The sequence below is a fragment of the Zea mays genome, chromosome 8 (assembly GCF_902167145.1).
Source record: "Zea mays cultivar B73 chromosome 8, Zm-B73-REFERENCE-NAM-5.0, whole genome shotgun sequence".
In the NCBI taxonomy this organism is placed as follows: Eukaryota; Viridiplantae; Streptophyta; class Magnoliopsida; order Poales; family Poaceae; genus Zea; species Zea mays.
The window spans coordinates 106,682,683-106,695,075 of record NC_050103.1 but is presented as its reverse complement, the minus strand read 5'-3'; positions in this window follow the sequence as shown (position 1 = coordinate 106,695,075).

The following is a 12,393-nucleotide window of genomic DNA, read 5'->3' as shown; positions in this document are numbered from 1 at the left end:
AACGGCCGTGCCGGCCAAACAGCATGCACACGCTCACTCATCAATAGCATGTGGATCAAAGTTTTCTCATCTCCTTTCCATGACGTGTGGGGACCACCTGTAGGAGGTTTCCTCTTCACCACAACATAGCAGAAATCATATGGCACAGCCGCCCCTGCTGTACGCTGGAAAACAGACCGCCGCCGTTCATGCCACGGGCCCGCGCCGCACCAGTGCACCACCTACTACTGCGCACCCAGCAGCGATATGCCTTCTCTCCTCTTCTCCTCCTTTATAGCTCGGATTACTGGTCCATTAGAGCCAGCCGTTTCATCTATCAATGGTGTTCAAATCCTCCGTTTCTCATCTTCAATCCCTATTAATTCGGCCACGAATCTTCCTCTCCTGCCGCATATACAATCTGAGCCGAGCTTGTTCTCCTCTCCCCTGCTGGCTCCGGTTGTTCTCATGCTCCAAATATTTGCTCCCTTGCGCTGAGTTCGTTACTTCATTGTCGCGAAGTCATCTGTGTGCGTCGTCTGCGCCCCAGCAGCCTGCCAGCCGGAATCGTCGCCGGAGTTCGTCGTTCGTCGCCGGAGTTCGCCGTTCATCGCCGGAACTACGCCATCCGCCGTCCGCAGGGCCGGTCCTGATGTTTCATGGACCCGGGGCGAAACAAAAAATTTTGGGCCTTTAAGGCTATATATATTCAATTTTTTTGTTTAAGTACATAACAAAATTTTGAATAATAAAAGTCTCTAATATCAAAACAACTTCAAATCTTTGTATATATTACCTCAAAAATTTCTTATAACATTTCTTGATGCGAATTCATTGATAATAGTGTTGCTATCAACCTCGTTTAATAATTTTTCTCAATACATAAAGTAGCCTATCCGTTGAGTCGATCTTGAGACATCGTTGACCTTAAATACTTCTTCAACAATTTTAACTTTGAAAAGTTTCTCTCAGCCGATGCCACAGTCACAGACACAATATATAATATCCGATAAGTGATTGAAATATTTGGATACGAATCCATTTGCCGAACATACTCAAAAATCTCCATAGAAGACATTGGTCTTTCAGGCAAACTTAACTTCATAACCTTCAACTCAAATAGTAGATCATTTACCTCAATGTCAGAACTGTCTTGCGAAGAGAATGTTTTTGCGAATTCACTGCAACATGCTTCTAGTTCAGTATCATTTAACGTCTTCAATGTTGTTGAGCTCAATAAAAACCCAAATATACTCTTGAATGTCTGGAGTTACAAATGCAGTTTTAGTTAGTTAGATAATTAAAAAATAGGTCTATTGTAACTTTAACAAACCGGATCCAACATATAAGACTATATATATGTACACTACTTAGGGGGCCCTTCTAAAACCGGGGGCCCGGTGCGGCTGCTCCACTTGCCCCCCTCCAGGACCGGCCGTGGCCGTCCGTAGTTGAGCCCCTGCTTTTCTTCACCCGGCCGAACCCCGTCGAACTCTCCCCGTCGCACGCGCGAACTCAAGGTTGATGACGACCCGAATTATTTTGTATATTTTATAAAATACTTTTTGATTCAATTCATGAATTATATATTTAGTTTGTTGTAATATGAACACGTGTGATCCATAATTTATGTGTATGTGCGTTATGGAATTGTTTGGTAGATTCATGCGATTATTAGTACCGTGACAATTCATGTTAATCGATGCGTTGATTTTTGGATTAGAAAAATATGACATAGATTTAGTAGTCACATGTTGGTGATAAAAACAATTGATAGGAGTTTTTGTAGTTAAATTTGGTCACAATAAACTTTAAAAACTAATTGGAGAATTATAGTCGTAGGTTCATTTTAATGGATTTAGAAAATTGTATAGAACTCATGTCATATGAATAATATAGGAATTCTAGATGATTTAGCTAATTATTTTATTAACATTTTCTTTTTATAAAGAAAGGAGAAAATATCATAGTAGGATGGAAAATAGATTTTTGCTAGTCAAATAAACATGTTCGCAAATTGAGCACTTAGATTTTTAGAGTAAGCAAAATACTAGTTTATGTCAAAATAACCTCACTTGTGTTATAAAAGTTCAATTAGTATTTATAGAGATTTTTAGAATGTTAAATTCATTTTTGCTATACTAAATAATTTGAGTTAGAAATAATAAAAACTATTTATTTATTTATTAGTATTAAAGACGATAATTATCATTTAATTTCATTGATGATGTTGAATATATTAATACTAGTTAAAACTGTATTTATTGCACCCATTCATAAATTCATCATTTAGGACTCACAATAATAACTATAATTGAATTAATAAGTATTTACGCGATTAGGACGTATTTAAGGTGTGATAAGTGCGATGTGTGTTTATTTATGTAATGGTGTATGTTTATGAAATGGTGCGTGTTTATTTATTGGTGTATACTTTCTTTTTGTATGGCGACGTGTAACGTTATTAGAAGCTGACGGTGTGGTAGACGAACCAAATTCGTTCGAAGACGATCCGCAGGACGCGTTTGAGCAAGGCAAGTGGATTCTCCCTCTGCATATTCTTTTTGTACCCACTCATTGCATATAATAATGTTTACTTTTGATATACTGCATAATTTGATGGGTTTTACCTAATTAAAGATTTCCTAGATTTACCAACTGTATTCTTTGTTTATCCTGGGAAATTATTAAGCTTTGCAAATTTATGCTACCGCTCAACTTAATGATTTTAATGTCACTCATTAATTGATATTAATGTTCCAAAATTGAAATTGGCAATTATGACATTAACCCGATGGTTAACGCAACATTATTTCAAATTAATTGGAACATGGAGTGACCACCCAGGATAACAATGCAACCACGAGTGCTATCATGGCTCTGGCTTTGGTAAATAGCTTTATGTGCTTAGTGCCTGGCAACCTTACCTGAAATATGGGCAAGAGGGGGAGCGGTAGGTGCTGGCAACCCACGTTAACATGGGGACGTATTCTTGTCTAAGGTACCTCACCCAGGGGGCCACCACCATCGTCTTTAGAAACCTTAGCGGGTTGCTTCGTATTAAGTGTATTTTGTGAAAGCCTCATAATGGATCCCTAGCCATTCACCTTGGCAGTGTTTAAGGGTCCGATCAACCCAGGCTAGATGGGATTCATGGCTTGTGGGTAAAGTTGTACCACCTCTGCAGAGTGTAAAACTGATATATCAGCCGTGCTCCCGGTTATGAGCGACCTGGACTCCTCACATGATAATTGAACTTGAAGATGGAATTAAATTGAGATCCGATGATCTGCCAATAATTTGCTTAAGTGGTTTCACTTAAGTGTTTTTGTTATATTCATATTCCTTTGTTTAAATGGGATATATGGGATTCACACTTATTAGTAAGACATGTGTTGTTAATAAAATGTTGACCAACTAAAATGCCTACTGCTCAACCTTAGCCTCACCTTGTTATACCTGCATTAATTTTTCCCCCACTTGCTGAGCCCCGACCATAAGTGAGCTCACCCTTGCTAATATTTTGATCAGAGGGTGATGCTGGAAACTTTGATGGAGATTTTGACGGCGAGGAATTCTAAGTCTAACGATGCGCCAGTCATCTTCTTGTGGGAGATTGCCCCTGTTATTTAAATTCCGCTTTACTTTGATGTGATACTTGTTAAAGATACAATGTTTCAAATGATGTAATAAAGTATTCTACTCTCTTTACGCCTTTATTGCATTGTCTTTTGATATATTACACTTGTGACGTCAACATATGTGTGGAAATGGATCCTGGCACACATATGCTATGCACTCGGTTCTACCCCCTGGAACCGGGTGTGACGCTACCTCTTTTAACAAGTATAAAGCATTTGCTACCAAAGACTCTAAAAAATGAAACATTGGGCTTTTTACCAGTAAGGAGTTCATATGATGTTTTCTTGAGGATTCGGTGAAGGTAGAGCCAATTGATGGAGTAGCAGACGGTGTTAATCGCCTCAGCCCAAAACCGGTCCAGAGTCTTGTACACATCAAGCATGGTTCTTGCCATGTCCAGTAGAGTTCTATTCTTCCTCTCCACTACACCATTTTGTTGAGGTGTGTAGGGAGAAGAGAACTCATGTTTGATGGCCTCCTCCTCAAGAAAGCCTTCAATTTGAGAGTTCTTGAACTCCGTCCCATTGTCGCTCCTTATCTTTTTGATTCTCAATCCGAACTCATTTTGAGCTCGTCTCAAGAATCCCTTTAAGGTCTCTTGGGTCTAAGATTTTTCCTGTAAAAAGAATAACCAAGTGAAGCGAGAATAATCATCCACAATTATAAGACACTACTTACTCCCGCCGATGCTTATGTAAGCTATCAGGCCGAATAAATCCATGTGGAGTAACTCCAGTGGCCTGTCTGTTGTCATGATGTTTTTGTGTGGATGATGGGTTCCAATTTGCTTTCCTGCTTGACATGCGCTACAAACCCTGTCTTTCTCAAAATGAACATTGGTTAGTCCTAAAATGTGTTCTCTCTTTAGAAGCTTGTGAAGATTCTTCATTCCAACATGGGCTAGTCGGCGATGCCAGAGCCAACCCATATTAGTCTTAGCAATTAAGCAAGTATCGAGTTCAGCTCTATTAAAATCAACTAAGTATAGCTGGCCCTCTAATACTCCCTTAAATGCTATTGAATCATCACTTCTTCTAAAGACAGTAACACCTATATCCGTAAAAAGACAGTTGTAGCCCATTTTACATAATTGAGAAACAAAAAACAAATTGTAATCTAAAGAATCTACAAGAAAAACATTGGAAATAGAATGGTCAGGTGATATAGCAATTTTACCAAGTCCTTTGACCAAACCTTGATTTCCATCCCCGAATGTGATAGCTCTTTGGGGATCTTTGTTTTTCTCATAGGAGGAGAACATCCCTTTCTCCCCTGTCATGTGGTGTGTGCATCCGCTATCAATTATCCAGCTTGAGCCCCCGGATGCATAAACCTGCAAAACAATTTAGGCCTTGTTCTTAGGTACCCAAACGGTCTTGGGTCCTTTCACATTAGAAACAAGCACCTTGGATACCCAAACACAAGTCTTGGAGCCCTTGTGTTTACCCCCAACATATTTGGCAACTACTTGCCTGATTTGTTAGTTAAAACATAAGATGCATCAAAAGTTTTGAATGAAACATTAGGTTCATTTGATGCAATAGGAGATTTCTTTTTAGGCAATTTAACATGAGTTGATTGCCTAGAGCTAGAAGCCTCATTTTTATACATAAAAGCATGATGTAAAACATTGTGAGGTTTCTTAGCATTAATTCTCCTAATCTTATGCTCAGGGTAACCAGCAGGGTATAAAATGTAACCCTCATTAACCTGAGCCATGGGACCCTTGCCCTTAACAAAATTAGACAATCTTTTAGGGACATTAAGTTTGACATTGCTTCCCTGTTGGAAACCAATGCCATCCTTGATGCAAGGGCATCTCCCACTATAGAGCATGCTTCTAGCAAATTTAATTTTTTCATTCTCTATCTCATGCTCATTAATTTTAGCAGTAAGTTGAGCTATATGATCATTTTGTTGTCTAATTAGAGCAAGGTGATAATTAATAGCATCAACGTTAATGTCTCTACATCTAGTACAAATAGCAACATGTTCAATAATTGTAACGCCCTGAATTTGAGGGTAGAATTTTTTCTACTTTTCTCTCACCAAATTCGGGCGTTACTCTCTTTTCTCTTCCCGTTCCGCTCCCTCTTCCCAATTTCAAACCAGTATAGTGACAGGTGTCCGTGTCGTGTATGAACAATACCTAAGTGTCATGGGTGTTGCATCATGCCGAAGCACATTTCTTTGTCTGATGTTGCGTGTTCGTCTCGTTTTGTCTCGGTTTTCGATCCGCGAAGTGGCCCGGCCCAACCCAGCCCAGCCCAGCCCGGCCCAGCCCGGCCCGCCCGCCCTCGGCGCCCCACACCCCCCATGCGCCCCCTCCTCCTCTCCCTCTCTCATTTGGAATTCCCGCACAGCAACCTCTCTCTCCCATCTCTCTCTCTACCTCCCGTGGTGCCCTAGGTTTTGGAGACGGTGATCGCCGGAGTTCCCGAGGAGAGCTCCCCTCCCCTCCCTTCTCCTCTCTCTCTCTCCCTCTCCCTCCTCTTCTCTCCCCCTGCGCGCGCCCTCTCTTCTTCCCCTACGCGCGTGCCCCCACCCCCTACCCTACCCGCGCGGCGCGGCGGCCCCGCCCTTCCCTGCTTGCGTGGCGGTGCGGCCCCCGCCCTCCCCTGCCCGTGCGGCGCGGCGGCGCGGCCCCGCCCTCCCCTGCTCGCGCGGCGCGGCCCCCGGCGTAGCCCCCAGCGTGGCCCTCTGCCCCGATGCGGCGGCTCGGCCCCTGCGCGCGGCCCTCGGCCCCCTGCGCAGCATCCCGACCCCGGCGCGACTTGCGTAGCCTCGTTTACCCCCCCTAACGCGTTCCCGCGTGCGCAAACCCACGCGCGCGGTGATTATTTTTGGTTGTAGCTAATTTCAAACTCTGTTAGTTAGCGTGCTGCGTCGCGCGCTTCGTTGCGCGACGAATTTGTCTAATTTCAGATTCTATTAATGTGCTGCGTCGCGCGCTTCGTCGCACGACGATTCAATTCAAGTTCGTATTTATCAATGTGTTGCGTCGCGCGCTTCGTCGCGCGACGATTCAATTTAAATTTGTGTTTATTAATGTGCTGCGTCGCGCGCTTCGTCGCGCGATGATTCTTTTAGTATATATTCATTAAAGTGTTGTGTCGCGCGCTTCGTCGTGCGACGATCTATTTTAATTTCAGGTTGTTTAAGGTGCGATGTCGCGCGTCCAAACGCGCGACGTTCCACTTTAAACTCAGCCCTGTTGGCGTATGTCGTCGTGCGCTTCGTCGCGCGATGCTTAACGTCTCTTTAAACTTAGTGCAAGTGTCTCGTTGTGCGCTCTGTCGCGCGGCGAGTCGTTCACTTCTTAATTCAATCTAAATGTCGTGTTGTACGTCTCGACGTGCGACCGCTCCCGTTCATTCACCTTCAATTGTTTACAATAATTAAATGTGGAGCTCGACTTTACTTTATGCTGAACGTAGTGTCCAAATTAATTCCCTTCCATTGAGCGAGTAATTTAATTCATAATCATGTAACGTGATCGTTTCTCGACTGTCTTTTTCTCTTTCTCTCTTAGCCTTAATTGCGAACCCGCGTGGAACGTCTGTTTATTCACTGCATTCTATTGTATGGTGTATTGTTCTTTTGTATTAAATGTGTGGATGTATGTATGTTTGCGCTCGCATAGAGAACGATCTGGTTGAAGAGCCCGAAGAACTCGCAGGAGAAACTCCTGAGCAGCAGCCGGTTGGTGGAGGCAAGTGTCCATTGACCTATCTCTGTCCTATACATTCTTTAATTCACCTCCCGCATTTCACAGTTATACCTAAGAATTGACTAGCTTTTGTTATCCATGTCCTTGTTTACCTATTTGGGTTGGATTATTATTGCTTAGTCTTATGCTATTGCTCAACTCTAATCAATGAACATGATGAGAATTATCAATGATACGTTGTTTTCCCTTCGTTTATTATGATGTTATACTTGTGGTCTTCAAGGGGGCTCGAGCGGTTTCTCGAGTGCCTCTCCGTAAGGACCTGTTTGTTGGATGACCGCCCGGGAAAACAGTGCAACCATGAGGGTGGAATGGGATGCCCTTAGCTGAATAATTAGAGGAACCGGGGTGTAGTTCGCTTAGCCGTCGTGCCGTCAGTGGGGCTCGGTGTATGCGGCTCGCTCTGCCAAGTTTGGGTTCGCCCCTTGGGGAGGAATGCGGTGCATTTAGGAAACCTAACGGGCGGCTACAGCCCCGAGGAATCTTTGTAAAGGCTACGTAGTGATGCCCTGCTGGGTCACCTTGGTAGTGATCAATGGAGAGTCATGATCTCCGGGCAGAAAGGGAAATCACGGCTTGTGGGTAAAGTGCACAACCTCTGCAGAGTGTATGAAAACTGATATATCAGCCATGCTCGCGGTTATGAGCGACAAAGGGAGCTCCACTGATTAGTGGTACTTGATCAGAGATGTTCGGATTGCAGGTGGCAATGAGATTGATGGTTCTTAGTATTGGCCCTGGTAATGGTAAGTGGTACTCTTTCCGTTTGGAAAGGAGTACGTTTGGGTTAATAACGTGGGTTAATTCTAAAACTTGGCTTTCTCTACTAGTAATAATAATCTGACCAACTAAAAGCAACTGCTTGACTTATCCCCACATAAAGCTAGTCCACTACAGCCAAACAGGATACTTGCTGAGTATGTTGATGTGTACTTATCCCCACATAAAGCTAGTCCACTACAGCCAAATAGGATACTTGCTGAGTATGTCTACACACCAACCCCCCCTTCCCCAGGTTGTCCGCATTGCAACCACTGCTCAGGAGAAGATGAAGTCGTGGAAGGAGACTTCTAGGAGTTCCAAGACTACGACGAGTTCTAGGTGTGGGTTAGCGGCAACCCCCAGTCGGCTGCCTGTGATGGCCACGTTTATCTACGTTTCGTTTTCGCACTTTGATTATTGTAAAGACTATGTGGATGTCTCAGACATATGATGTAATCGACTATTATTTCCTTTTTTAATACTATTTGAGCACGGTGTGATGATGTCCATGTTATGTAACTGTTGTGTACGTGAATTGCTGATCCTGGCACGTACATGGTTCGCATTCGGTTTGCCTTCTAAAACCGGGTGTGACATAGGTGGTATCAAAGCTATGCTGACTGTAGGACCGCTAACCTAGAGTAGAATGGTTGTTCTAAGGATTATAGACCTCTGTCCCTGCCTTGACTTTGGTATCCCTTCAAAAGTTGGTATCCCACTCTGGAGGAGACAGAGGTGGTTTTTGGGCGGCGGCTCCAGTCCGGCACCGAGCCAGAAGCAGTGCCAGTTCCCCTCCCCCGAGTGTTGTCTCGTGCCCATCAGGCTTTTCATGAGACCGAGGCGGCGATCCTGCAGGAGTGGGAGGTGCTTGAGGCCGAGCATCAGCGCCTCAGCGACTGGTGCACCCAGCTGGAGGAGCGCACCAAGGCGGCGTCCCGCCAGTTCGCCTCCGAGCGGTCCGAGCTTGAGCGAGACCGCAAGGATTACAAAAGGGACCTCCAGAAGGTGTACGCCCGAGAGCTGGAGGCGTCCCGGAGGGAGAAGAAGTTGGCCAAGATGGAGGAGGCCATGTATCAGCAGGAGGCCCTCGCAACATAGCTCCGGGCTAAGCTGAGTGCCCTGGACAAGATCCTGGAAGAGCAGCAGATCCAGCAGACCACGGCTGTGGAGAGGCTGCAAAAGTTGCTGCAGAAGCTCGAGGGAAAGGCCAGTGATGCCGCCCTCGCCGAGGAGAAGCTTAAAGCAAAGGGAGAGTCCTTGGACAGGCGAGAGACAGACCTCGCCAGGCGGGAGACGGACCTCGCCAGGCGGGAGAAGAATCTCGCCTTCAGGGAGGAAATGCTCACCCGGTGAGGCGAGCTGCTGGCTGAGCACAAGCTCGAGGCGGAGAAGAAAGAAAAAGAGCTGGAGGAGCAGGTCCGCCAGTTCAACGCGGCACAGGTGGCCCAGGGTTTCTAGGCGGTGGATGCCATCAGGAAGGCCCTCGAGGATCTTCAGGCGGAGCACCGCACCGGGGTCCAGCGCGTCGCCGCATGGGCTGGCGAGGCAAGCACGACACTGGTGCCGCTTGGGATGAGTCCCATCCTGGTGTCAGAGCTGCCGACGCCTATCTCCGACACGCTCCCGGTGCTGGACTCCGCCTCCAACGCCTGGACCAGATTCTTGGCGCCCGCTTGGAGGCCGAGGGTGGCAGGCTCTGCCGGGCGGTGATCGAGTATATCCTGACGTGCTTCCGGTGCCACGATCCGGCCATATCCTTGGAGCCGGTGATCGCTGGTCGGTGACCGCCACTGAAGACGCCGCTCGGGAGAGCGTACAAGACGCCATGGAGTTGGTGGCCAAACGCTTCCAGCGAGATCCTACCGATGATGAGTAGCTAGATTTGCAGAAACAGGGCAAGGGTTCCACTGGGAGCGGCTTGTAATAATTTTTTGGCTTTGTAAGATACTTTTGAGTACCATTAATCAAGCAGCATTAGTACTTATCTGTATGTTATTTGTCTTCACTTTGTGTAGTGTTACTAACTCCTCCCTGGTACTTGGCCCCCCTGGGATGTAGACTCGACGTGTCGAGGCTGGATACTAGTATACCTAAGGGAAAATTAGTTGCTCAGTCCCTAGGAGGTAGTCTCTATGGTTTGAGACTACCTGCGTGCTGGATTGGGACCTGGACCTGCACACAGCTTCAGCTTTGAAGTGTTAGTAGCACACCCATAGGACCCATCGTCTGGTATCTGCCATCCTTTGATTCATGCAACAGGACCTACAGGATTTAGCCTGGGAAGCCAAGCCTTATGCCCAGACCTACAGGATTACAGCCTCGAATACTAGGATACCCGTTGCAGAGTGGTGGAGGTGCAGGCTTAGGGTACGGGACCAGGCTGTAACGCCCCGAATTTCGAGTTGAATTTTTTCTTTCTCTATCGCTCGCTAAATTCGGGCGTTACCCCTCTTTCCCATTTCTTTTCGCTAAAACCTCACCCGTCCTCAAAACTCTAAGTCATATGATAATAGTAAACCCTAGAGTTATTTTCTTTGGTTTGCTGCACCATGCCGAACCATGCATTTTTTTGATTGATGGAAAGTGTGAAAGCATTCATCTAGAAAATAGATATTAGAAAAAAAATATATTTTTCTTTTCTCTCCCCTCCCTCTCCCAGCCACACCCCCCCCGCATCCCCCACGCGCGGCGCGCGACGGTTACGCCCGCCGCCGCCTCTCCCCCTGCGGGCCCAACCTGTCACCCTCTCTCCCCTCCCCAAACCCCTCTCTCCTCCCCTGCCCAACCCGCCTCGCTCCCCTGCCCGCTCGCCGAACCGCCGCCGCCGGTCCTCGCCCCGCGCGGTAAGCCCCTTCCTCCCCCTCTCCTCTTCTCTCTCCCCTCCCTCCTTTCCCCGCGCACGCCGGCGCCTTTCCCGCGGCGCGGTCGCGCCTGCCCTCGAGCTCGCGGCCACCCCACCCACGGCGTCTCGGCTAGGCCCCGCCCTGCCTTTGGCGCTCGCCGGCCCCATCCGTCCCGGCGGCGCGGAGCGGCGCGGCTCGTCCGCTCGCGGTCCGGCCATGGCGTCCCCCCGGCCCGGCGTGGCTCGCCCCGACCTCCTCCCTCCCCTGCTCCCAGCGGCGACGCGCCCGGCGCGGTGCCCGCCTGCGCGCTTGCCCCCGGCCCCAGTGGCTCGCAGGCGTGGCGCGGCCTAGCCTCGCCGTGGCGGCCATGGCGCATCCGCCCCGGCGCGGCCCGTCCCGGCGCGGTCGTGGCGTCCCCGGTGCGCTTGGTCGGCCCGGCCATGGCGTGTGGCCAGGGCGCGCCCAGCCCGCCCCGCTCCCTGCCCACCGAGCCGTGCGGCCCCCTGCCCCGGCGTGATGCGCGACCGTGGCGGCTGCTCGTCCCCGCCCCAGCCCCGTTCCCCTGCCCCTGCGCACGCATAACCGTGGCGACCCCGCGCAGCGCCCCGTCCCGTCCCCCGCGGCCCGCGGCCTGGAGCTCGGCTGGCGCGGCCGTGGTGACCCCGCGCGGTCCCCTATCCCGGCCATGGTGCGGTCCGCCCTCGGTATGGCCCTTGCGTGGCGCGTGCGCGGCTCGGCCTTGGCGTGTGCGCGACTCGTTCGCGACGCGTCAGCGCGGCCTTGCGCGCGCATGCTCGCGTAGTGCACGGTGCTTTGGCATGGCTTGTCGTGCCCTCGGCGCAACGCATAGCGCTCTGCCACGTTCGCGACGCGCTCGTGTACCCCCCTCCCTAGACGTGCCCGTCTACCCCCCCCCCCCCCCCCCCCCGTGTTTTCCATGCGTGTGACCGCATTATTTAATTAATAAATGGAAACTCAATTTAGAAATCGGTTACGTTAGTTAATTCATGTAGGTAATTATCTACCTTATCTAATGTCGATCAACTGAAAATGGTCATGATTCGAGTTGTGCATGTAGCTAATCCTTTTTGTTAGAGCTAAGTGGAACTAGAGCACGTAACGTCTAGTTATTCGTCTACCCGTAATGCGCCTCGAGCATAAGCTTTAACCCCTGCGAGACCTTCCCCCATCTCTTTCTAGCCATGGCCAATGCAATATCGTATGTCATATTCTATGCCTGTTTAATCTATTTGTTCTCTTGTATGGTGTACTGTTTGCTTCCTAATTTGAATGGATGGATGTATGTATGTTTGCACTCGCATAGAGAACGATTCGGTCGAGGAACCCGAAGAACTCGGAGAAGCCCCTTAGCAGCAGTCGGTTGGTGGAGGCAATGTCCCTTGACCTATCTCTGTCCTATACATACTTTAATTTACC